At 48.6% G+C, this 26,623-nt stretch overlaps 1 protein-coding gene across 2 annotated transcripts in view; it reads right to left on the bottom strand.

Moving 5' to 3' along the window:
- Positions 1–26,248, bottom strand: part of MDC1 (mediator of DNA damage checkpoint 1) — a 174,678-nt gene extending 148,430 nt beyond the window's left edge. For both annotated transcript variants that reach the window (XM_086920828.1, XM_086920829.1), the window contains exon 1: positions 26,120–26,248. The gene's annotated coding sequence lies outside the window, so the exon portion shown is untranslated. The remainder of the gene's footprint in view (positions 1–26,119) is intronic.
- Between the last annotated feature and the right edge of the window lie 375 nt (positions 26,249–26,623).

Raw genomic sequence — 26,623 nt, 5'->3', positions numbered from 1 at the left:
ATGCTGGACTCTGTCATAGTAGTGGTTGGCACAAGGAGTGCCGCAGCCGATTGGAGACATTTAACGTACAGTCCCTGGGTACACTATGGTTACCATACACTTGAACAGTAATTCCCACTGATGGCTGATTTTTTGTGGGTTGCAAAAGTCCAAACAATAAACAAAGAGCTTTGAATTCCGTATTTGTCTTGCCAAATTTGCTGAGCTTCAAAGACAGAGATCAATGCCTTGACCAGGTCTTTCAACAAATTGCCACATTTTCTAACATGGAGATTGGTGTTTACAAACTCCTTTCATTTTGGAGTCAGGGAAAGAAAAGTAAAGACAAGCTTGCTGGGATACATGTGTGTGAAAGGAAAGGCTGTAGTGGGTCCATTTTTTGTAATAAAATGTAAATACTGCAAATGAACTGTATATATTCAGCAGTTAGGAGAGCAAAAATTAAGCACATTTTTTTGTAATTCTGAGATGTGAAGGAAACAAAGATTTTATTAGGATCAGAACAAATCGAGACACTCCAATGAGGCTATCCTTAACATTATGAACCTGTGCCACAACCAGCGCCTGGGTGTGTGAGGGTCTTTTTCCGTAAGGAGGAAACCTTTTTTCTGTTTTTGATTGAGCGCCCCTGTGCGTTCTCTCAAATATAGACAATAACCTACAACTCACAATAGGAACTGCATACTACTTTGGGTTATAAGATGAGCTTAATGCCAGAACAACGCCCACATAGACTAATGTGAATTCAAGGACTTCATTGTGGTGGCAAACCCCCAGAGACAACAAAGACGCCACATTATAGTAAGACCAACCCACACACAATATGCTTATTCCCGGACTCAGTGCCCACGCATAAACCACATCTCTAGGGTGTGTACATTTGCATGCTGTGCAAAACCCACACCCCAGGACAACCCATAGACTACAATGACAGCTCTGACACAGAAGTACTACAATAGCACAGTTCCAGAAGCCATCCTAGATAAAAGAAATACAAGTATAGCTGGCGTTTCCGGTTGTACAGTTTGCTTTGTTACAGAAGATTTCAGAGTTGTTCAACATTGGTCCTCAAACAATGATTTAGTCCTTTTCTTCCGTTGTGTTATTTTGATCAGGTCCTTTTCAGTGCTGATGTTAACCAAGACCTTTTTGATTTTACTAGATATATATTATACTTATGTAGAGGGCCTTCAGCACATCCTCCTCATCCACTACTCTGTAGTTGTCAGCCACTACAATGAACGAACTGACGTCAGCCACTTGCCAACATCACTGAAAGGGACTTCATTCTGCTCCTTCACAAACAGCACAAACACAAAGGCGTTCCTTCAGTACTAGGGACTGCTAGGACAAAGTTTGCTTCGCGAGGCCCAGAAAATATTTTTGATTTTAGCCGGTGTTATTTTAATATTAAAGGAGACATGGCAGCTACTTAGAAATAAAGTTTCACAAAAATCATGACAAAACAAGCACCGACAAAGCCAACAAGCACTGGCGTTGCCAATAGGTCTCGCAGTAGGAAAGTTGGAGCTATTACAATTGCAAATAACAATGCCTTTTATTTTTATTTTGCATGTTAAAAACATAAAGGGCTTTGTCGTTTACAAAACCAATATCTCCAACTTTCCTACTGCGAGACCTATTGTGCACTGCACAGTGTGTGTGAAAGTGGCACTGCGTGGGTGTGAGTGGCTTTGAGTGAGTGTTGTTGCATGTGTGAGTGGCGTTGCATGTGTGAGTGGCGTTGCGTGTGTGAGTGTTGTTGCGTGTGTGAGTGGCGTTGCGTGTGTGAGTGGCGTTGCGTGTGTGAGTGGCGTTGCGTGTGTGAGTGGCGTTGCGTGTGTGAGTGGCGTTGCGTGTGTGATTGGCATTGCATGGGTGAGTGTGGCGTTGCGTGTGTGAGTGGCGTTGCGTGTGTGATTTGCGTTGCGTGTGTAATTGGCATTGCATGGGTGAGTGTGGCGTTGCGTGTGTGAGAGTGGGCTTGCGTGGGTAAAAGTGGCGCTGTGTGGGTAAAAGTGGCGCTGCGTGGGTAAAAGTGGCGCTGCGTGGGTAAAAGTGGCGCTGCGTGGGTAAAAGTGGCGCTGCGTGGGTAAAAGTGGCGCTGCGTGGGTAAAAGTGGTGCTGCGTGGGTATGAGTGGCGCTGCGTGGGTGTGAGTGGCGCTGCGTGGGTGTGAGTGGCGCTGCATGGGTGTGAGTGGCGCTGCGTGGGTGTGTGGCGCTGCGTGGGTGTGTGGCGCTGCGTGGGTGTGTGGCGCTGCGTGGGTGAGTGGCGCTGCGTGGGTGAGTGGCGCTGCGTGGGTGAGTGGCGCTGCGTGGGTGAGTGGCGCTGCGTGGGTGAGTGGCGCTGCGTGGGTGAGTGGCGCTGCGTGGGTGAGTGGCGCTGCATGTGTGAGTGGCGCTGCATGTGTGAGTGGCGCTGCATGTGTGAGTGGCGCTGCATGTGTGAGTGGCGCTGCATGTGTGAGTGGCGTTGCATGTGCGAGTGGCGTTGCATGTGCGAGTGGCGTTGCATGTGCGAGTGGCGTTGCATGTGCGAGTGGCGTTGCATGTGCGAGTGGCGTTGCATGTGCGAGTGGCGTTGCATGTGCGAGTGGCGTTGCATCTGCGAGTGGCGTTGCATCTGCGAGTGGCGTTGCATCTGCGAGTGGCGTTGCATCTGCGAGTGGCGTTGCATCTGCGAGTGGCGTTGCATCTGCGAGTGGCGTTGCATCTGTGAGTGGCGTTGCATCTGTGAGTGGCGTTGCATCTGTGAGTGGCGTTGCATCTGTGAGTGGCGTTGCATCTGTGAGTGGCGTTGCATGTGTGAGTGGCGTTGCATATGTGTGAGTGGCGTTGCATATGTGTGAGTGGCGTTGCATATGTGTGAGTGGCGTTGCGTGTGTGAGTGGCGTTGCGTGGTTGAGTGGCGTTGCGTGGTTGAGTGGCGTTGCGTGGTTGAGTGGCGTTGCATGTGTGAGTGGCGTTGCATGTGTGAGTGGCGTTGCATGTGTGAGTGGCGTTGCATGTGTGAGTGGCGTTGCATGTGTGAGTGGCGTTGCATGTGTGAGTGGCGTTGCATGTGTGAGTGGCGTTGCATGTGTGAGTGGCGTTGCATGTGTGAGTGGCGTTGCATGTGTGAGTGGCGTTGCATGTGTGAGTGGCGTTGCATGTGTGAGTGGCGTTGCATGTGTGAGTGGCGTTGCATGTGTGAGTGGCGTTGCATGTGTGAGTGGCGTTGCATGTGTGAGTGGCGTTGCATGTGTGAGTGGCGTTGCATGTGTGAGTGGCGTTGCATGTGTGAGTGGCGTTGCATGTGTGAGTGGCATTGCATGTGTGAGTGGCGTTGCATGTTTGAGTGGCGTTGCATGGTTGAGTGGCGTTGCATGGTTGAGTGGCGTTGCGTTGTTGCGTGGCGTTGCGTGGTTGCGTGGCGTTGCATGTGTCAGAGGCTAAATGTAGCACAGGGAGACCTCCAGCGGTAAGACAATCAAAAACAACTTAGAAAACATTTCACAGTATGAAAAGATCAAACTCATGAACGAGCGTGATACACCTCAGCTAAAAATCATGATAAATAACAACACACATTAGAAGTGAAACTGCAAGTACAGAAGGACCAGCTTTGTTTGTTTAAAACTCAGAGGCAAAAGAAGAGGACATATGTACTTATGACATATGCTCTCCCACTTAAGGCAGATGAGTATGACATATGCTCTCCCACTTCAGGCAGATGAGTGTAATGTGTAAAGCGTCTTGTGTGAGCAGATCGTGGAGTCTGAGAATGGCAGCCGAAGCAAATACAAACAAGAGGAATGACTGTGAGGCGCATTGGTGTGAAGCACATCAAAGGGCTTCTCCTCCCCTAATTAGGTGAGGTGAAGCCGTTTCGGGAAACTGAAAGTACGGCCGGCCTGCGGCCGACCATGAATAATTAGGGGAGGAGAAGCCCTTTGATGTGCTGGGCTGGCTGGCCCTGAATGCGCGTGCATGTTATCACGTGGTTCACGTGAACAGCATGAAAACCGCGGGGCTGAAAGCCCTTTGGTTTGACGATGTTTTCGCCACTTGAATTCTCGCTCCACTCGATGCGCTTGCGCACATCAATAGGTCACGAGACCTAAAAAGCTTGCAGCCAACACAGACCTATTAGCTTTGCAAATGCTTGTTAACATCTTGGACCTGTAGTTCTGCTTCTTTAATGGAATGATTGAAGTACAGGTACCAGAATGTAAATAAGCATTGGAAAAGTCAAAAGGTCTAGCTTTAATGTGTCAACACATGCAAATAGAGGCATTCAAAATTTATATTGACATGTGTTGTAAACATAAATTTGGGTTATCACAGTAAAGAATGACTGCCCTATTGACTTTGTCGAAATGAATTACTTTTGGCACAGAATGCATACAGGAGACAAATAACAGAACAGATAGGTTACGCGTACTCAGGCCAACTTAACATCTTTTACATTTTAATTAGCTGGAGAGAGTTTATTTCAAGTGGTTTCTGTGGTCCCTGCATCTGTTGCAGAGTTATATATGTTGTAAGTAGCACATTTGTTGCTATTCTTCAGATTTTGGGGTTTGCAGTCCTGCATTTATAATGATAGCAGCACAACTTTCAAGTACTTGAATGCAAAGGACTACAGGACTTGATAAGCTATTTGCTACTGACCTATTTTGACTAAACCACTTTTTTTTTTTTAATTCTACAAACATTTCATAAAATTTTTCTTTTACATAAAAAAATTGATAAAGCACAACACCAAGGTCTCCTAGAACCCCTCCTGTTCCGGTTAAAGAAAAAGGCAAGCACCAACTTCCATCTCGGCCTGAAATGCACATTCTGGTGAATACTTTAACAGCAGATTCCCCAACCCTGTAAATATTCCCTAGGCATAAGACTGGATCCAGAAAGTTTAAAGGGTGTTGTGTGGCTCAGCATCAACGTTGTTTCACTCCAGAAGTGACAAGCGGAGCCGTATGCATACAAGTACCACCCACACACACTGACAGTTCCTTTCTTTCTGCTCCTACAGATGCAGATAAGGAGCTACTCTTTAGTCTTTCAGAGCCTTTTGTGCAAAATTTTCCAGTGTGCAAGTGAAAATGTCACCTCTTAAGTCAACAGGGTTCAAACCAAGTAGGGGCTGTTGCAAACATATCTGTGGCAGACCATCACTTCATAGGTCAATGGTGCCTTGGGTAAGAGCAGAATCCCAGGGCCTGAGATGCCTGCCCCCAAATGAATCTGTAGCCCATACGGTATAGCAAGACAAAGTTTTATGTTGCCAAACCCGAGAAAATGTGATGCTGTAACCGATCAATGTGGAAAGGAAAGTCCTGTTCCTACGTCAGTTCAGTCCAAGAAGAAGCATAGGTGGTTCTAGCTGGAAATGGCTCCTTCCCACCTCTCTTGAACTCCACAGAGGAAGTCAATGAGCCACCCGGTCTTGCTTCTAATCTTCCTCAGAGCTGATATGGAGCATCCTGAATTTCTAGGTCGGACGGCAACATCGCAGCAAGTAGAGGCTTTCAGCAAGGCCATTCTGCACATTTTCAGCACTTCACTGGTTCCATTTGGCACGCCTTCAGATTTGGCTTGCAGTTGAGCTTCTGATAGTGGGCCCTCCCTCTGCATTGTCAGTGCCCCTTGAAACTGCATCGAGTTTGGTACTGCCTCCAGTGCAGACTTCAGTCCTGGCACCACCTGCTGTGCCTGTTCCCTTTGCAGATACCATAGACTATGGAGGACTTGCAGTCCATTTGCTGTACCATTCTGTTCAAAATCCACCAGGACCGACAGAGGCCATGTTGGGTTCCCATTAGAGCACATCTAACCAGCAATCCTTCCAATTCTGATACTTTCACCTCAGTACAAGATGTGGACCCAAACGTTACACTATCTGGGCCGTATTATGTAAAGTGCCCCAGGGGCGCAACAGGCATATGCGTCCGATTTGAACTCCCTCCCGGCACTTTGGTAATACCGAAAGGGCAGCAGATGCTTGTGCAGCCCTTTCTGTAATATAGATAGCACTGGCCAACATACAGCGCTAGTGATATCACCAAAGGGTGTTCCCTCATTTGCATGGGGTCATGGCCCTCCGTCACACTCTTCCTCTCTGTTAGATAATCAATCCACCAGACCCACCTATCAACTCCCAGCCTCGAAGCTTCTGTGGTCCCTGCATCAGTTCCAGAGAAAGCGGGCTGTTATCAGATGCGTTCTTTTGTTCTCGTTGGAACTTGAGAGCAGAGGTCAAGGTGACATGTCATTCAGAAAGGCTCAAGAGGAGAAGCGCACAGGAGTTACAGGGGTTGATCCTACAATCAAATAACATTCCATCCTGGGAAAGAAATTGGTGCATCGTAAGAAGGTTCTAGGATAAGCGAAGCTTGATTGAAATAGGTTAAAGCAGATCTACTTATTTAGACGTGTAAAGAGAGACCATCAAGACTTCACTGGGAACCACTAGTTACGTTTCAGATTAACAAGTAATCTGCCTGATGTGGACCCTGTGAGGACATACCTTATTTATTTACTAAATTCCTCAGATCTGGCATGAAGACTGCTTTCATGGGATACATGGAATTGTTGTACCTCTCGCTTACGGACATGCAGATAAGGTATCATATGATCCATGGATGGAATCAGCCCACAAACATACACAACCATCTCAAGCAACCAGGAGTTCTACACTCCGCATCGAGACTGCTCATTCAGATGCCTGCGCACAAAGAACCCTAAGAAAATCTGGCACTCAGGCTGCCATTACAGGCCAAATACCATGCTGAGTAACCTTCCAAATCCCTCTACCCATGCGCACGTGGAGCATTCCCTCTCAAAATACAGTAATACCTTTTCTCTTTGCTTGTCCCAGACACCCTACTTCTAACATGCTAGACATTAACAATGCACTACAATAATTTCACAAGCAGTGGGCAGCTTTTTTGAGGGGTGAAGTAGCTGGGGACCATGTAGCTCGAAGACCTGTAGGACCACTATTGGCCCGAGAAGCCATTTCTCGGGTACAACAGCATTCACCGAGTGAAACCGGTGAGATGCGTACCTCTATGTCTACTAATGCCAACTGGTAAAAAAAAAAAAGTTTACAAAATGAGTGCTTTGTTTCTGATCAAGGTGATGGTCGCTCGCCAAGAGGCAAAATTTCAAGAACAAAAATTTGTATGTACACTTTGCCAATCCTACACCTTTGTGTGAAGCAGATATGTACACTAACAATTTTAATTTCAATAATTGTACTTTTAAAAAAGGTTGCAAATCCGAGGCCAGCAACTATCGACCCATATCGTTGCTGGACTCATCACTTAAAGTAATGAGCAGGGTCATGCTGAAACGACTTGAAACATGGGCCGAGGACAAAAAAATTCTTTCGCAAGCCCAATATGGGTTTAGGAAAGGCATGGGCACCCTGGAACAGTGTGTGAACCTGGACCTTCTTATAAATAAATATACTGTGGCAAAAAGGGGCAAACTATTTTTATGTTTCGCAGACCTAAGCAGCGCTTTCGACCTGGTAGATCATTCTATACTGTGGCAGATACTTCTGGACACCGGCGCCCCAAAGGAAATTGTCTATTTTTTGGCTAGGGTGTACGAGAAGTTGTCCAGTAAAGTGCGCTATGGTCCCGCAGGCGAGTGTACTCCCTTATTTAAGGTAAAAAGGGGCATCCATCAGGGATGTGTACTTGCGCCATTTTTATTTTCATTATTTATTAAATATGTGGATAGAACACTAAAACAGATTCCTGCTGACGCACCCTCTATTGAGGGCATGGCTGTCCCTATTTTATTATACGCAGACGATGCGGTTTTAATTTCACGCACCCCTATTGGCCTTCAACGTCTTATAGATAATTTTACTATTTTTATTAATGACAGGAAACTCCGAATTAATAAAACAAAGGCATTCGTAATGTCGTGCGGAAAACCAATAACTAAATCAGGAAAGGCCTTTTATCTAGAAGGAATAAAAATGCAATCAGTTAAATCATTTTGCTACCTGGGGGGAACTTTTGCGGGAAACAGGAAATGGTCACAGGAATATGATAACATCCGCCACAAAATGAGTAGGAATGTAAATGGCATTTTCCGTTTCGCTGCAAAAGTTGGTGCACGAAGAATCCAAGATATGGTGACTATATATAATTCTAAATGAGTATCTTCCGCACTTTACGGTGCGGGAGTTTGGGGTCACCATCTTGAACAATCACTACAGCAAGACGAAAATACATTCATTAAACGCCTGCTGAGTGTACCATCGTCGGCTTCTACTGAAATAATACACCAAGAAGTGGGTCTAAAATACATCTCAGATTTGGCAGGACTCCGTCCCCTTTTATTGTGGCGATCTATTTGGGCAAAACCTGAAACTGCATTCACACAAAGTATAATTAAAGATTGTATTAAGCTTGACCACAATTCACGCCTCCCGTGGCTGAGTTATATTCGATATTGGTACAGCTGTTTATTTAATTCTGACATTTTTAGCGAACCTGAGTATGCAGTTGCAATTACTAGATGGAGAAGTATGGCTCACTGGTTAGAGCAGGCAGACCCTGAAGCAGAGGTCAGACCCGGGACCAGGGTTCGATTCCCGACGCGGCAGGGTGTTGAGCTCAAATGTCCACGGACTTGATAATTCTCGCCTCGGTGCCTGACCTAATCGTGGGTTCACACTCTGCAACTCTGGGCATTAAGCTTGCTTAATCGCCACAACGGCCCCCCGCGGCGGGATGCCTGGCTTTCACCTTGGGGATGCCCTGTAGGGGCTATTTCACAGGGAAAAACCAGGACGGGTTCCCAAGGCAAGCGCGGAGATACCCCTTCGGGGGTCGATTCTGGCGCTATATAAGTAATGTAATAATAATAAGTAATGTAATAGATTGATGGCGGCCGTTGAGGCTTGACGTGCGGCGGCTTGAGAGGACGTTGTGGAGCTGTGGGCGAGCTGCGGGCGGAAAAACTATATTGAGTGTGGTCCTGGCTATCCCGCGGCACTCCCGCGGCTATTTTGGTGTGGCTCTGACTGCAGAGGTGGTGATGGTGTGCGGCGCGGAGGTCAGCTCTGGCTCTGCTTTTTAATTCCACGACGAGAAGCGAGGTTTTCTCTGCTTCTTTTTCGATTTGTGGACAGCTGCAAAGTCGACGTTTCTGCTTGCAGGCAGGCAGACTAACAAGAGAAGTGCAGTTTAAACTGAAGGCTGGGCTGCGAGAGCTACAGGAAAATGCTACATGAGAAGTTCACTAAGTTTAAAATTAAAAGTGAATTCTGTAACAGCCTGAAAAGTGATTACAACAGGGGAGTCTGCTGACAACCGGTGGCTGCATAAAATTTCACTCAGGAGGTGAGAGCTGTGGAGTGGTGTTAATTATTAGAGCTTTGTTGTGAAGTATATTCAGGACTGCTGATTGGCAGCTAACTCTGGGGTCGCGTGTTTGTGGCCGGGCTCCGCACCGCTGGAAACGCTGCGGGGGCTTACCTCCACACTGAGGCACTGTGGTGGTCTGCTTGCGCCTGCCTGTTCCGGGCGTTGCTCTGCTCTGCTCTGCTGGACTACGTCTCCCATCTTCCTCAGCTCCCCTCATCACCACGCGCCTGGGACTGAGACTGAGGACCTTGTGGAAGCTAACTCTGGGGTCGCGTGTTTGTGGCCGGGCTCCGCTCGGAACGCTGCGGTGGCTGCATTAAATTTCACTCAGGAGGTGAGAGCTGTGGAGTGGTGTTAATTATTAGAGCTTTGATGTGAAGTATATTCAGGACTGCTGATTGGCAGCTAACTCTGGGGTCCGCTGGAAACGCTGCGGGGGCTTACCTCCACTCTCTCCATCGCCGACCGGGCTTTGCTCCGCTGAGGCGCTGTGGGGGTCTGCTTGTGCCTGCCTGTTCCGGGCGCTGCTTTGCTGGACTGCGTCTCCCATCTTCCCCAGCTCCCCTCATCACCACGTGCCAGGAGGTGTATAAAGGCACGCCTGGAACCTCGTCCCGCGGGGGGAGCGTGCCGGGAGAAGCCCGGGACAAGGGCGGGACCATCTGTGACCATCCGGGGCAGGAGGTGGCAGGGCTGGGCCACATCCCTGACTTTTAAGCTACCATCTCCACTCACCTGCAAGTCAACTGCTTTGATTTGTTGCACTGGTTTTTATTCTTGTTTTAAATGTTATAGGTGTATCTTAGCACCCCATTTTCAGTCATAGCTTGTCCCTATTGGCCGATGCCCAACGGCTAGGGACCGCACCCGTCATTATCCCTTATCTTGACCGACGCAACGTGTACTTATTTTTAGCATAGTAGTGTTCCCCCTTTGTCTCTGCACCCAATCAACTAAGACCAATATGGGGAAAACTACCATTAGCACCACTTCACGTCCTGTGACAAGGCAGGTAGCTGCTTCCACCCAACCTCTCCCTACCCTTACAGCGATAGACAAAATGCTGCAAAAAACGATTGGCGTTGTCTCTACTGCTATAGAGAATACCGAGAGGCGCCTTTCGCTAACCCCGGTGCTTATTCCCCAACAGGTAGAAGGTGATCTGCAGGAGGCCACACTAAATCCCTTTGAAAGCACTTCGATTCTCATGTCCTTTGCAGAATTACCTTGTACGCAGCAGGCCGTAGATGTTATTGTCCCTACTAGAGACCAGCTGCCAGATTCCAACCATGTGATGAGGAAGGTTATATGGCAGAATAAGAAGTCCAGGACTCAGAAACCTGGACGCAAACAGGCCGACAAAGTAGCTCCCACAACGGCTGCCCCGTTGGCGGACCCTGGCCTGGTTAAACCCTCCCCAGGGCCACCACTCTGGGCTACCCACATGATTGTAGATCTCCAGGCCCACATGGGGCAGCTGATAACTTCCCACTTTAAGACACTGTCCTCTAGGATAGACCGGCTAGCGACCTTCATTAATAATAAGGGTGTGGGGAAAGCGCAGGCCCATAGCACTCCGGAGAGCTTGGATGCGAGTGCTGGTCTCGGCACTAGTAAGACACCTGCCCCAGACGCTAGGCAGGGACATAGTGTCCTCCCGGCCACCTCCCCATAAACCTCAGGCACAGGGCGTAGCTAAGAAACCTACTAAAAACCTTGCTAATATCTGACCAACCAGGTGCACCAAGATGCCAACTGTGGCACCGGGTAGATCGATTGGCGCACCTTCTTGCCCCCAGGTCCCCGTGAGACAGCAATGCACTACTGGTAGCAGCCAACCCTCCTTCCCTACTAAACCACACAAAGCTGGCCAAGCGAAACCCCCTCCCTACCCCCAGCTACCCCCAGAAGCAGCACCCTTTGTGGTGGTGCTCACAGGCGTTCCACCGCTAGATAATGCTCGAGGGGAAAACTACTCAGCATTGGAAAATAGGGTCATCCACTGACTAAATAGGCACCGACCATTGACGGGACAGGGCCAGGGGGAGATTATGTTCGTACGTAGGGTTAATTGGCTGGGAACCAGACCCAAAGACATCGAGGGGGATTGCATCCTTGTCAACTTCAGGGACCCAGCTGCAGTTAAACAAATCATGGAGAGTGGTGACCAGGCTACCCCGGGCATGGTCAACACCCGCCACCTGAGTTACTTCTACAGCACAAATCAGGGGCTGGCCTAGTGCGAACACCAACCCATTTTCCCTTATGGTTATTGCACCCCTCAATTTAATATTCCCCTGGGCAATCGTTTCAGGGCCCTGGGCAGTGTGGACTGACTATCGCCTACTCGAGGAGCCCTGACCCTGACACACAATCTTGAGGATAGCCAGGTGGTGGGAGGAGTCCCTAGGGTTGTAGAGCCCCCTATAAGTCAAACACGTATCTTCCCTGGACCCGCACACCCTACTATACCAACAACAGAGCTAGCGGTGGCCCGCCCCACAATGATTGGGTCTTGGAATGTGGGTGGGTTGGGGACAAAGCTACAAAATCCCGAATGGGGGGAGTTGGTGGATACTTTTGACCTTTGTCTCTTCCAAGAAACTTGGCTTTTGTCTCGTCCTGATAGGGTAGGCTTTGCATCATATCACAAAGTGGCATCCCAGGGGCCAAGGGGAAAACCCACGGGAGGGCTGTGCATGTGGGTGGCGGTGCACATGGGTGCACAGTTAAGGTAATAGACACCAAATGCCCAGACATCTTGTGCATCACACTTTCATTTGGTGATGGGTTGGTTTTGGCGGTGCTAAATATTTACCTGTGCCCTGCCCCCATCCAGAAGGCCCTTTCTACCCTGGAGGCGCTATTATCTTCCTTCCCCCCCTCTCATCACATTATTATTGGGGCAGATTTTAACTGTCATTTTGAGCCATTAACCGTGATCCCTCCTGTTACTTCTGAAGAGGATGAGGCTTGCTCCATCCCCGAGTGCACTATGTACGCTGCAAAGCACCTGACGCCGCTGGCACTCGCTATCAATAAGCTGGTCGTTACTTTCTCCCTAAGGGCCTGCAATGGTAGACTTTCCCCTGACGTACCAGGTGCTTGTACTTTTAACAGGCCAGGGAAAAGCACGACCATTGATTATATCGTAGTAGATGTGGGATTTTGGGCACGTCTCAAAGAATTTACTATAGTAACCAGGGTCGATAGCGACCACAACCTACTTACACTCGAACTAGTGAACCCCTTGGGGAATCACTTGCGATCAGAAGATGCTGGTACCTCACCTGCTCCTAACCTCACCCAGGCCTCGGAAGGCAGGCGAGTTAGGTAGGAGAAGGTTGCCCAAGCCCCGGATAGGGTAGCGGAGATCTATAATCACGTAGCAGGGGCACTAGAGGCGGTTAGCAAGCTTGGGGGATGTGACTATGAGCCCTCTTACTTCTTGGCTCTGCAGGCCACCCATACCTCGCTATTTAACCTATTGGCTGACTTTTTTGAAAACATCTCACAGTGGCAGGGGGAAGGCAGCTAAGCACTCCCACTGGTTTAATCAAAGTTGTAGGGAGGCCAAATCCACCTTGATCAAGGAGGTGAAGCATGGCACCCCGATGTCCGTGAGAAACGCTCGGCTCGCCTATAAAAGACTCATCTGTGCGGCCAAGGTTGAATGGGAAGCCGACAATTGGGAGAAAATTAGACAAGCTCTTGAGGCCCGCGACTTCAGGCTATTTTGGTACCTGGTCCGTGATGGCTCGGCCTCAGGCGCGTCTGCCATCGTCCCTAATCTTAGCGAGGAGGTGTGGCTTGCCCACTTCAAGCCCCTCTACGCACTAGACTCTCCGAAGGCTCTGGCGCCTCCCTGTGTGGCCGTAATTTCTGATCCAGCCGTCGTGTTGGGTAGGGCCCTCGATGGCTATCCCTTCAAGACCTTGGAAATCAAGGCAGCAATTAGGAGTCTGATGCCGGGAAAGGCTCCGGGGCTGGATAAAATCCCTGGGGACCTGTATCGGACCGAGGATGGGGTATGGGCACCATACATCTGCACTTTTTTTAATGCCATCATGTAGGGTATGGCTATTCCGCCGACCTGGCTAGGCGCCGAAATCATACCCATATTCAAGAAAGCATCTCCCCTGGACCCGGCCACCTACCGACCAATAAGCCTGATTGACGTCCTCCAGAAGCTTTTTTCCCAGAGTCTTCCTGACCAGGTTGCAGAGTTGGATGGACGATAACAACGTCCTGTCCTCTCTGCAGGCCGGATTCAGAGCGGGGGTGTCGACAATAGACCAGCTTTTTAGACTCCAGCTGGTCCATTGGAAGACTGTTACTCTGGGGGGGGCGGCAGTCTGTACTTGATATTTGTGGACCTTCGGTCGGCTTTCGACCTGGTTCAGAGGGACAAGCTCTGGGTCATCCTAACCGAGATGGGCGTTCCGGCTTACCTGTGCAAGCTTTTTCAGCGGCTGCATATGGGCACGTACGCTAGGGTGAGGTTTGGGAAGGGGGGGGCACTGACTTCTCCTTGCCCAGTGGAAAGGGGAGTCAGGCAAGGATGTGTACTAGCGCCCATGCTCTTCTCCCTATTCCTCAACGGCCTCATTGCCCATTTACTGGGAGTGAACAATCTGGACTCCCCTACACTAGCTGGTAGGAAAATCCCGGCGTTAATGTTCGCTGACGATACCCTCCTACTGTCCAAAACACTGGGGGGTATCCAGCGCACATTGGAAGCATTCTCCAGCTTCTGTAAATTGAGGAACTTGGAAATCAATTTCGCCAAAACAAAATACATGGTGTGTAACTCGATCCATCCGAACTGTCCCCACCTACAGCTGGATGGAACGGCTCTTGATAGAGTCTCAACCTTTGATTATCTGGGGGTCACCCTTAATGATAAAATGAACTATGGTTCGCAGATTGCTAAAGCCAACCTGAAACTCGCCCAGTCATCAGGCGGGATCTTAAAAGTCCATAGTGAATCTTCCCTCAAACTCACGGGACCGCCTGTAGAAATTTATAAGGCGCAGGCAAGAGGTGGCGCACTCTACGGTGCAGAACTCTGGGGGCATGTAAGTGTGGCCCCTCTTTCCCTTACTGAGAACAGTTTTATAAGACGCCTTTTGCGTCTTCCCCAGAGCACTCCCCTCGTCCCCTTGAGGTTGGACTTAGGTCTGGCGCCAATACACGAGGTCGTTTCAAATCGCCCCCTGCTATATTGGAGACGGCTATGGGCTACCCCGGAACTTGAGAGCTATAGGGAAGACTTGCGGGACTTGCTAGCCAGAGGGGGTGTGGGTAGGATCCCATAGCTGAAGTACATTTGAAGCCTCGTACAGAATCTGGGCAGGGGGGACCTGTGGTCCTCCCCCGAGGAGGCTTGCGCCTCGCTCTCTAGAAAAGCTTTGAGCATAGCGCCGAAAGAGCATGGTAGGGCTCTCCTATCATCAAACCCGTCCCTGGGCAGGCTCACCAATACCTTCCTAGAGATTAAGACCCTCCCTTCTTTTGAAAGATTCTTAGACCAAATTCAGCCACCTTTGGCTAAGAAACTTTACCTCCAGTTTAGGCATGGCACACTTCCCTTAAGGGAAACCACCGACAAGTGGTCAAAAACACCACTCCCTGCAAGTACTTGCCCAGGATGTGAGGCTAGCAGAGAGACAGATCTCCAAGTTCTGCTCTTCTGCCCCTCTTACTCTAGGGCAAGAACCAAATGGTTAGTCCAGTGTCGTTGGTCTAGAGGCATAAGGGACTACAGAGAGGCCTTTAGACTCTTCAAATCAGACACGTCCTTTATGTTTGTTCTTGCCACTTCAAAATTTCTTCTGTCGATGTGGTTCAGAAGGTGTGCAACTCGAGGGTTTTAAAAAGATATAATACGGGTGGCCCCCTTTTCACTTACTTTGCGTGGTGGGTCAGACTGTAACTTGTCTAAGAGTGAGAGACACCAATGCTTGTTTATAAACTCAAGTACGCTGCTTTTTTTAGGTCTTTTTATGAACTTTTTTATAATTATTAACTTATTTATATATAGTATTGTTGTATATGATGTGATATTCATGTCTTTTATATGGTTTTTAACCGATAATAAAAGCTTTTTGACTGACTGACTGCATTATTTGCCCATACGAAAGAGACAAGATGAAAATTATTAAGTCTCAGCCAACTGTTGTGTTTTATAAAGAATTACATTTTATAATAGGTTTTCAGTCATATCTGGATGATGTAACCATACCCTCCCATCGTTTTGTTCTAACGCGTTTAAGGTTGGGGATTGTACATCATTTAGTGGCCTTTCCTGTCTTGAAGAGAAGCACGAGTTTAGTATGTCCAAGTGACAATATGTCCACGCAAAGTGTAGAAAATTAGAAATATTGATGTCCATAAGCAACGTTCATTTCCCTTTTCCCACTCCTCTCCCTGCATGCACCATGAATACCGTAAAGCATTGACTGCATCACTCTGCCAGCAAAGGCCTGTACCCATGTGTACATGACAGCCATTTTAGGCACCCTAGCCTTTTGCCCGCCTAGGATTAGAAACACCGGCTTCCCTTCTGCGCGTATTTGAAACCCCCCCTCTCTCTCTCATGCATAAACCATGAAACCCTCTCCCTCTGCGCGACCCTGCCCTGAAAGGCAGCCCTTCTGCTTGACCTACGCAAACCCCCCCATTTCCTCTTGAAGAGGCATCCTTCGCCTCAGCTGACATAGCCCTCCCCAGCCGCACCTGACTGCCCCCGCTCTCTCATGTACGGGTCATAAGACCTCTCTCTCTCTGTACGACTCTGCCCCTGTGCACACCCTGGCTCCCCCTTCCCCTTCTCCCTCACACGGGCAAGTCATAAACCTTCCTCTGCAAGACCCTGTCCTTGGAAGTCACGGCCGCGCCTGACCAAACACCTCCTTTCCTTCCATGAATGCCCCTCTGTTGACAAGCCCTCCCTCCGCACTCGATTGTCCACGCGGCATGAATACCACTCCTTTGATGACCCCTTCCCCCGAGTCCGACTGACCACACATGTCCGAGGCCATCGCCTAAGCCAGGAGATACCATTTACTACCCTTTTTTTGTATGAAGTCACTCCTCTTCAAAGGACCCACTATTGATCCTGGCCACCCCACCCCTGGGCAATGATCAGGCGCATACATCCTAAACAGTTGACGGAACTCTCAGCTGCGTGATTGCCCTCCCCTCTTATCAGCAGGTCAAGGGTCCCTATTGTGAACACATGTGGGGTAGGATTGACACGAGGATTATGGGGATGTCTTTTCTTTGTTTCACAATGCTGTGACTGTAATGCCAAGTGTTTTGTAAAGTATAAAAGACAGAGTCTCAGCTCACTTGTTAGAGCACCTCCCGATGGCACCTTGTTTCGTGTCTGAAATGACAGGCTCTCCTCATGAGAAATAAATCCTGTTCTTGTGATTCCTGCTCCCAGCGCCCGTCTCTTTATTTTGGTAACTATTCAGAATGGGAACTGAGAGGCGACTTGCGCCAGCAGCCTGGGCATCGATAGTAATGCGGGCTCATGTTTCACAATTGGCGTCCCAACGCGGGGCCCATCAGTGACATACGGTCCAGTAAGAGAGATCCAGACGATGAGGTGAACATCTAAATGATCGGAGTATACCTGCCTTGAGAGGGCCCTCGTCCGGCTGCCGATTGAATGAACTTCACCTATTCTGAACGGACCTCTCTTGAGTGACCTACTGTCCTGACTGGAATCCCACAGGACTGCTGCGGTAAAATCATGGAGTAAGAGAACGATCGGGCGCTGGAAGGAGGAAGGCGAAGAACTGCCCACACGGTCCGGTCCGGGTAAGGTTGCGTAAATGCGACAAATTGTGAAATGATTGTTTGTTGGATAATACTAGTATTACGCTTTGTTGAAACCTCTGGAGATTCACCGTCTGCAAACGGAGAAAACAACAGGCTCTCCCTTTGCAAGCAGTGAAGGATAGGTAACGCAGACTTTTGTCCCCGTTGTAATCCGTCGTGCCTATCTTCCTCCCCCACTGTTTCCCGAACCGTCGTTCGTGGATTATTGTCTGGAGATTCTTTGTCTGCAAACAGGGAAGAACAAGGTCTCGCTTTGCAGGTAGAGAAAGAGTGGGTAACGCAAACCTTTTCGCACCCACTTATTCTCCCCACTGATTGTTTGATTGACCGTACATTAAGTGTTCGGTATTGGTTCTTTTGAGGTATTCACCGCCTGCAAACAACGGAGAATAGAAATATTCTGTCTAGTCTTTGCCCGCCGTGATAAGATAGGTAGTGCAGACTTTTGTCCCCGTTGTAATCCGTCATGCCTATCTTCTCCCCACTGGTTGGTAGCCTGTTTAGCCCGGACCGCTTATTAGAGATGAACCATCCAGCTCCACTGGAGGGCACACCTAATAAGGACATGTTCATTAAGTGTGGACTAGTCGCTATAGCTTATAATAGGTTATGGCATAAAAATACAAGAAAAAGAGTTGAGAGAAATCAGTAGGCCACTGATGAGTTATCAACTTCGCTAAAAATAAAATAAGAAACGTTAGAAAATAACCCGCAATAAGAAACATAAAAATGGCGAGGGAAGACAAGCTTGACACCAAGGCAGCCACGAGGTAGCTAGGTTCCGTTGCCTATTCCTGCCCCAAACATGTCTGCCTCATTGCCCACCACGCCCAAATAACGGTCACATGAAATAGATACAAATCAATAGGTACCTACCCCCATTCCGGAAACTCCCGAAGTGCCACAGGTCCGCGGTTACGCCCATCCGGTAGGCGAGGCCTCGAGGCATGCGGGGCTCGCCTGGCCGCAGTCGGAAGGGGAGGCTGTGGGGCGGACGGCCCAGAAAACCGTGATGCCCTCTCCTTCTCTCCTCTTCTGCTGCCCTGCAGGCCACGGGGGGGGGCTGTCTTGCCTCAGCCACCGACCACCCCCCCCTCTGTCTCTCGCCTGGTCCGGCCCGCAAAGAAGGCCGAAGCCAAAAGCGAGAATGGCGGCGCTTACAGGTAGTCCCGCCACATGTCAAATTCCTGGATAGTTACAGGTAGTCCCGCCACATGTCAACGCCTGGACAAGCGCAGGTAGTCCCGCCACATGCCGACGCCTGGACAAGCGCAAGTAGCCCCGCCACATGTCCACCCCTGGAGAGTTGGAGGTAGTCCCGCCACATGTCAAAAGGGGGGGGGGCTGTCTTGCCTCAGCCACCGACCCCCCCCCCCCCATCTTCAATAGCCGGCACGGCCAATATCGAAACGGCGGAGCCGAGGATCGGCGAGGGGTCGCTGGAAGGGGGAGGTGGCGCGAACGAGCCTCCCCCACCTCCCTCCAGGTGGAGGCTTCCAGCGACACCCCAACGCTCTTACTTAAAGAGGGTCCACATCGAAAAGCGGTCTTTTGCCCGGGACGGGCACACGCCCCATGCCTTCTCTCCTCAACTTTGAAGATTCTATGAGAGCCGGGGGGGCTCCCCGACCCCTCCGCATGGGCGCCCCCGTCCCCCTCACTGGGAACCGCGACATCGACGCACTCCTGCCGGCGCCAGCCTCAGTTTGGAAATAGCTAAAACACAGCCAAGGTACAGACTTGTTCAGTTCCGGTGGAACACCAGAGTGACCCGGTAGGAAAATTGTTGTTGCCCTCCCCACTCTTTGACTGATGGTCCATTTGTTAGACTGTTACCACATTGCGAAAAACTTTTTGAATTGCCAACGGAAGGTTCTGGTCCAACCATGAGTCATTGGAGACAATTCTGACTATACCGGAACCTGCCTGACCTCGCCCAAAATGGCGCCGATACACGAAACGAAAAACTTTCGAACTCCCTGTTCACCTGGATTGCTCGAATATTGATGCTCTGAGATATGTATGCATTTTTGGACAATGAAAGTCGATAAGGTGGATAGTGATTATGTGCTTAGAGAAGAAAGCAATACAGATATTGATCATGTGTTTGGACAATGAACTGATTTAGGGTGGGTACTAATTATGAATGGGAACAATGGATTGGTGTAATTTAGACAGTGAACGAGCATCTGGATAATGAATTAATGAATTAATTGAAAAACTGAATTCTTGATATGCATCATGCTTGCTCTGTAGTAAAGTTCGATACGATTTTATTGCACTACCGCACTTTATGCAATGAACTGCCACCAACTTCGTTCTTCTTATGTACAGTTCCAATCTGCTCCGTGGCCGGTCCACTGGGTTGTAGGCCTGTATTTATACACCAGCACTTTTTTTTATTAAAAGTATTTTTGAAAACGAAAGCATAGTTGTAGCGGTTGCATTAATGAGTTTTGAATGTATTACTACTGTGAGCAACGAGAAAGTATGATGAAGGCTGAAGGTTAAAAAGGACCCGATATTTAGCAGCTACATTATGTGTCACAGGCAGCCGGAAAAGTGTTTTAGAAGCCTTAAAGCGACACCACAGAAATGCCACCTGACCGCCACCCTTGCACCCAACCAAAAGGGGTTACGACCAAGCAACTCATGTAGATACGCAGATCGTCAATGATTATCTATCCGACATTTCTGGTCCCTCTAGGCTTAAACGCTGAGATGGCAAAGAAACGCACTACGTGGAGATAGGTCGAGTATGTGGTAGGTAAAAACATTTTCGGGTTACTGCATGCTGATGTGGTTTGAATGCTGCCCCCCCCACCCCCCTTCTTTCTCCTCCCTTCTGCAGGTCACGTCGGAACATCGACTGAAGTATGGGAGGACGATGATCGAACCACCGACGAAAAAGGGAAGAAGGGAATATGAGCATGGTCCTCATGACGATAAGTTTTTAAAAGACGTAGACTTAACATGACTGTTCCTCCTTAGAACATAGCGACTGGGAGGATGGACTGACATAGAGACTTGACGGGTACTGGATGACGAAAATTGGCTCGAAATAACACGTTAGAGAATGTAACTAGACGTTTGACTAGGTAGGGAAAGGACAAAAGAAAAGTACACGGGTAAGGGTTACCAAGACTGCACCCATCTGGGAAGTTAGAAATGTTGCGGATGTTCAAAATGTACTGCCCCCCTTCTCACACTCTTATAGATCTAGCCAAGCTGTCCGACTGTTCTCCCGATCAATACTTGCCGTTGCCTCAGCCTGAAGAACTTCCCACCAAAGGAAGAAACTGGAGAATGGTTTAAGATCCAACCATGGGTAAATAGCGCGACCAGGTTAATTTCTGATTGACTAATCGAGGTGTAAGTATTGGCAAATGAGAACGCTCGAAGAGATAACAAACGAAAAGGAAAAGGAGGGAAAAGGAGAGAAAGGTAGAAGGAGCTAAGCACGTAGGTAAATAGGATAGTAAAAGATAAATGGGATTTAAAAAGAAGATTTTGTTGGCCAACTATTGTTTTCTGTTTTGTTGTGAATGTCTTATATATGTAATACAGGTACTGTCTTCCTTCGTCTGAGTTTTGTGTGTGTGTGTGTACTGTAGGGGTTTATGTTCTCCCTCTGTTTACGTCTCTCCGTTACCTGACCCCCTACTGTTCTGTGTTATGAACGCACTAAATGACCTATTTTTGTACATGTCTCTCCTTTTCTCTATCTCTCTCCCTCACTCTATATCTCTCCCTCACTCTGTCTGTCTCTCTCTCTCTCTCTCTCTCTCTCTCTCTCTACCTGTCATACGTGTACCAAATGGCTCGTTTAGATTGCGGACGACTCTCACTCTATGAGAGTCTCCTTATTTCCTCTTCCCTTTTATGGTAAAATCGTGCCTCGCAGGCACCAGTCTGATTGGATACTTATTGGACGCGGAGGTGTTCAGCGAAATTGACCGAAACTAAAATGATTGTATATCGCCATATTACTACCTCTCCTTTCTGCAAAATGAATGAGCTCGAATTGGCTGAGAAGGAAAGGACAGGTAAGACGACTAAGGTCCCCCAATCTGGCCTTTTTAGGGGAACTGTATGTCAATGGCACCTTATTTTCTGTTCATCAGAGACGCACGCCAACGTCCAGATTGACCCCCAATGCCCAGATTGCCCCACCCCCCTTTCTTTTTGCACCCAAGCGCGAGCGCCCGAAGCATCCCCGCCCCATTTGATAGACCCCAGCTGCTGTCCCGGATATAAACATGATGACCATGAATAACTGTCGTCCCTCGAGAAAAACCTGTTTTACCTGACTCTCGATGATAGCGCCCCCGCCCTGTTTGGAAGGGTTAGCCAGCCTTGAAGGGAAATGGTAGACTGATAAAGGCTTGGGTTTGAAAGGCAAGTCTACACTGGAAGTTCCAAAAATGTTGAAATTGGTGAAATGCGCAGTTGATGGGAATATTATTTCTATAAATTTATGTCATGAATAGACGATGAATACCCTTGGCATGAACACAGTAGGAATGTTGACATATGCACTGCTTGGCAATAGACCTCTGACTGTGACCGATGAACGTATCTCCCAAGTGCGCAGGATTGAGGGAGGAATTCACCTGCTTAAATGACTTCTTCTGTCAGTTCTCTAAAAACTTGTTTTGTACCTATTCAAAGATTTGCGATCACCGGAGGAGAAGGGTCGGACGTGCCTGGCTGCAGATCTTGAGATACATGCGACCTCGACCAAAGGTGGAGCTGCAGAGCAACAAGATACGGGACAAGACAGCAATTTCAAACGTGGAAAATGAAAAATGACGGGCTGCCCTGAAGCCCTCCGTCTGCCAAACCCACGTGTGCCTGGAGTCTCCGTCCCCCTTCTTTGGGCCCGATTGATGGGCCTGCCTGCTTGTTATCCTTTGCTCCCCTGACCCAACTCCACTCTCTCTCCTATCGACTATTTGAACGACACACCCACTTTTCCCCGTGACTTGTTGCCAAAAGGAAGAACTGCATTCAAATAGGAATAGGGTGTTGCCACGGAACTATAGGTGCCGAGCATAAGGCGCCGCCAAACGGATTGTTTAGGAAACAGGACTGTGGTCTAACAGCAGAGGACTGACCGCACCCTGCAACGTGTAAGGATAAATCCGAGCTGGACCTATAGCTCCACCGCCGGTGCTCAACAGCGCCAACAAAAGGACACGGACTAGAGCCTACCAGTGATGGCTCACTACTAAAAAGACACTGTGACGAAGAGATCTTGTGTATTGAACTGAATTCCGCCCTTAACTACTTGGTCAAAATGTTCATTGGTCACATTTTTAAGTCAGAAACATTTATGCTATGTAGTGCTCTGACATGACAGGAACTCGACAAATGCAATCTCCTATGTGCTGCATTCTGCCAAACGCATCAACTGTCCATGATTATATGCCATATGTTAGTATTGACAAATGCTAATTCTTCGACCGCGCCTGTTTATATGTACCCTCATCGATTACGAAAATGAACTTTGCTATGTAAAAAGGGGCGACTGTAGAAAATTAGAAATATTGATGTACATAAGCAACGTTCATTTCCCTTTTCCCACTCCTCTCCCTGCATGCACCATGAATACCGTAAAGCATTGACTGCATCACTCTGCCAGCAAAGGCCTGTACCCATGTGTACATGACAGCCATTTTAGGCACCCTAGCCTTTTGCCCGCCTAGGATTAGAAACACCGGCTTCCCTTCTGCGCGTATTTGAAACCCCCCCTCTCTCTCTCATGCATAAACCATGAAACCCTCTCCCTCTGCGCGACCCTGCCCTGAAAGGCAGCCCTTCTGCTTGACCTACGCAAACCCCCCATTTCCTCTTGAAGAGGCATCCTTCGCCTCAGCTGACATAGCCCTCCCCAGCCGCACCTGACTGCCCCCGCTCTCTCATGTACGGGTCATAAGACCTCTCTCTCTCTGTACGACTCTGCCCCTGTGCACACCCTGGCTCCCCCTTCCCCTTCTCCCTCACACGGGCAAGTCATAAACCTTCCTCTGCAAGACCCTGTCCTTGGAAGTCACGGCCGCGCCTGACCAAACACCTCCTTTCCTTCCATGAATGCCCCTCTGTTGACAAGCCCTCCCTCCGCACTCGATTGTCCACGCGGCATGAATACCACTCCTTTGATGACCCCTTCCCCCGAGTCCGACTGACCACACATGTCCGAGGCCATCGCCTAAGCCAGGAGATACCATTTACTACCCTTTTTTTGTATGAAGTCACTCCTCTTCAAAGGACCCACTATTGATCCTGGCCACCCCACCCCTGGGCAATGATCAGGCGCATACATCCTAAACAGTTGACGGAACTCTCAGCTGCGTGATTGCCCTCCCCTCTTATCAGCAGGTCAAGGGTCCCTATTGTGAACACATGTGGGGTAGGATTGACACGAGGATTATGAGGATGTCTTTTCTTTGTTTCACAATGCTGTGACTGTAATGCCAAGTGTTTTGTAAAGTATAAAAGACAGAGTCTCAGCTCACTTGTTAGAGCACCTCCCGATGGCACCTTGTTTCGTGTCTGAAATGACAGGCTCTCCTCATGAGAAATAAATCCTGTTCTTGTGATTCCTGCTCCCAGCGCCCGTCTCTTTATTTTGGTAACTATTCAGAATGGGAACTGAGAGGCGACTTGCGCCAGCAGCCTGGGCATCGATAGTAATGCGGGCTCATGTTTCACAAAAGTTCCTGTCATTTTTTACTGTTTTGTAAATATTATCACTTTTTAAGGAAATATTATCTGAAGCCATTGTTTTTAAAATATAATGTTCAATCCACCAAAAATGCTTTGAAGCTGCTATTTTCACTGGAAAGCTCTGATATTTGTTTTTTTACAGCTTCTTATATTTTAAAAAGTATTGCCGCCAGGAAATCAATTGATTTGATTTGATTTGATTAACGATTTGTAGAGCGCCTGGTGACCCGAAGGCATCCCCGCGCTATAATGTTTTGTAATATCCAAAGGGGGGGGGGGGGGGGAGCAGGGAGGGTAGGGACTTAATTTTGGAAATAGGAGCGTTTTCAATTTTTTCTTGAAGGTCAGATAACTAGGTTCCAGCCTCAGGGTACGGGGAAGGGCATTCCACCCAATTATATTCTAAAAGCTTTACCTGTGAAGTTTAAATTTTGCATTTAAATATAAAGATAAATATTGTAAATGAAATCGAGAAACATATGCACTTCGCACTTTATATTTGTTACTCTAGCACATTTTGCACATGCCTTATAATCTAATCTTTTTTACTCGTGGATCCATTTGTATAAAAGTATAAGTCACTTTATTGCGCTTTTTGCACATTTTTGGAATTGTTTTTGTAAATTTATTTGTTTTAACTTCTATGCTCACTGGTTAGAGCAGGCAGACCCTGAAGCAGAGGTCAGACCCGGGACCAGGGTTCAATTCCCGACGCGGCAGGGTCTTGAGCTCAAATGTCCATGGACTCGATAATTCTCGCTTCGGTGCCTGACCTAATCATGGGTTCACACTCTGCAACTCTGGGCATTAAGCTTGCTTAATCTCCACAGCGGCCCCCCGCGGCGGGATGCCTGGCTTTCACCTTGGGGATGCCCTGTAGGGGCTATCTCACAGGGAAAAGCCAGGGCGGGTTCCCAAGGCAAGCACGGAGATACCCCTTCGGGGGACGAATCTGGCGCTATATAAGAACATAATAATAACTGTATAATATGCAATAGAAGTTGTATTTATGTTTTAGACATGCTTTTATGGCTGTTACAAAACACCGAATAAAGCTTTTAAAATTGAAATTAATTGTACTTATGAAGAGCAAAGGTAATACAGGAGATAGTGGGCTGCAAAATGTTACTATGCCTTCTCCTTGCACCAGTCCGGACTGCAAGTCCATTACTCTGTGTGCATGGATCTAAAGGCCTGTGTCTTCAAAACAGCTGTAGGTGAAGGAGCAGGGTTGGGAGAGAAGGGATTGGAAGATTTGTAGCTGGTAAAACATAAGAAGGAGAGGAGGGTAAGCACAATATTTAAGGCGACCACACGAAGTTGCATTGAACCCGTTTCTAGATATTCTTGAATTAGTCTGTCTCCGGGCTACAGCAATCAAATAGCATTTGTTCACCTAGCGTGCATGTCCAAGTCATATAGAAAGCATTGCGTTAATACATTATTGTCTGTATATGCCATATCCTTGGATCTACTCATGAGATGTTTGATTCTTTACACAGTCGCATGTTTTTGGCATTTTCAAAAACAGTCATAGGAAAATCTGGTAAACTGTCCTGCTGCCAACTTTATTTTAAATTCTTGCTAATGGTATCTTTGATAACGAAGAGATATGTTGGTAGGTCTAATGCTTCCACGTTGCTTCATTCCATGCAATATTTCATATAAGTGGGTTCGAAGTATATTGTCACTTCCTGCAATCTGTGATTCACAGGTCACTTGAAGCTATCTGTTGTGATGAGGCGGTCGTACAGGTCAAAGAGCATGTGGTGTAATTTCCTGTAATGTGACATTCTGCTAACGTCCATGTTTTAAACATGAACAAATCCAACTTCTTTTTGGCACAGAATGTTGAGAAGTACGAGGATGGAGAATATGGACTAATGCAGGATGGGAAAGGGAGGGACCAGAGTAGGATGGGAAGGTGGGGGTGGGAAGAGAGAGGCGCAGAGGAAAAGAATAGTGTGGAGGATGGAAAGGTGGCGGATGGATAGAAGTGAAAGATAAAACATTGTGGAGGAGGACAAGGAGGTGGTGGGTGAATAGGAAGATGCATTGTGTAAGAGGGTGGGAAGGAGATAGGCATAAGAAGGATAAATACGACAGCGTGGAGGAGGATGGAGTGCCGGAGGAGGGTATAAGAACACCCCCTGCCGCCTCTTACCTGGCCCGTCCGTGCACTCAGCCCACCAGTGTCCGTTATCGTTCTTTAGCGCATGATCAGTGTTCCCGTGCCACCAACTACTTCCGGGTCGGTGGCAGCCAATCCCGCGGTTGAACTATCCTGCTCGTCAACAGGGAATGGGCGGGGCTCATAAGGTGGACTTTGGAGTAGAGGTCTGTCAGCGTCCCCACCAATCACAGCGCGCAGCTCGGCATTGCTGATTGGCTGTGGAGTAGGCGCGTGCCTCTGCTGAGTGTAAACACCGCTGGCGGGTCCGGATGGGTTGGGCCTGCCTGGGGCGGGCAGGGGAGGTCGCGGTCTGCCCGGGCAGAGCCTCTCCGCGGGCGGGCCCGGCCCAGGGCTGCACGGGGGTGGCGGAGCCTCAGCCGTGGGGCGGTCAGGGGAGGCTGCCGTCTGCCCGGGCAGCTCCTCCACGGGCGTGCCCAGAGCCGCATGGACTGCCCTTGTGTTTATTTATTTTATGCGTTTTTATATAGCGCGGAC

Source organism: Lissotriton vulgaris, chromosome 5 (assembly GCF_964263255.1).
Source record: "Lissotriton vulgaris chromosome 5, aLisVul1.2, whole genome shotgun sequence".
Taxonomy (NCBI): domain Eukaryota; kingdom Metazoa; phylum Chordata; class Amphibia; order Caudata; family Salamandridae; genus Lissotriton; species Lissotriton vulgaris.
This window is presented reverse-complemented; position numbering and strand designations above follow the sequence as displayed.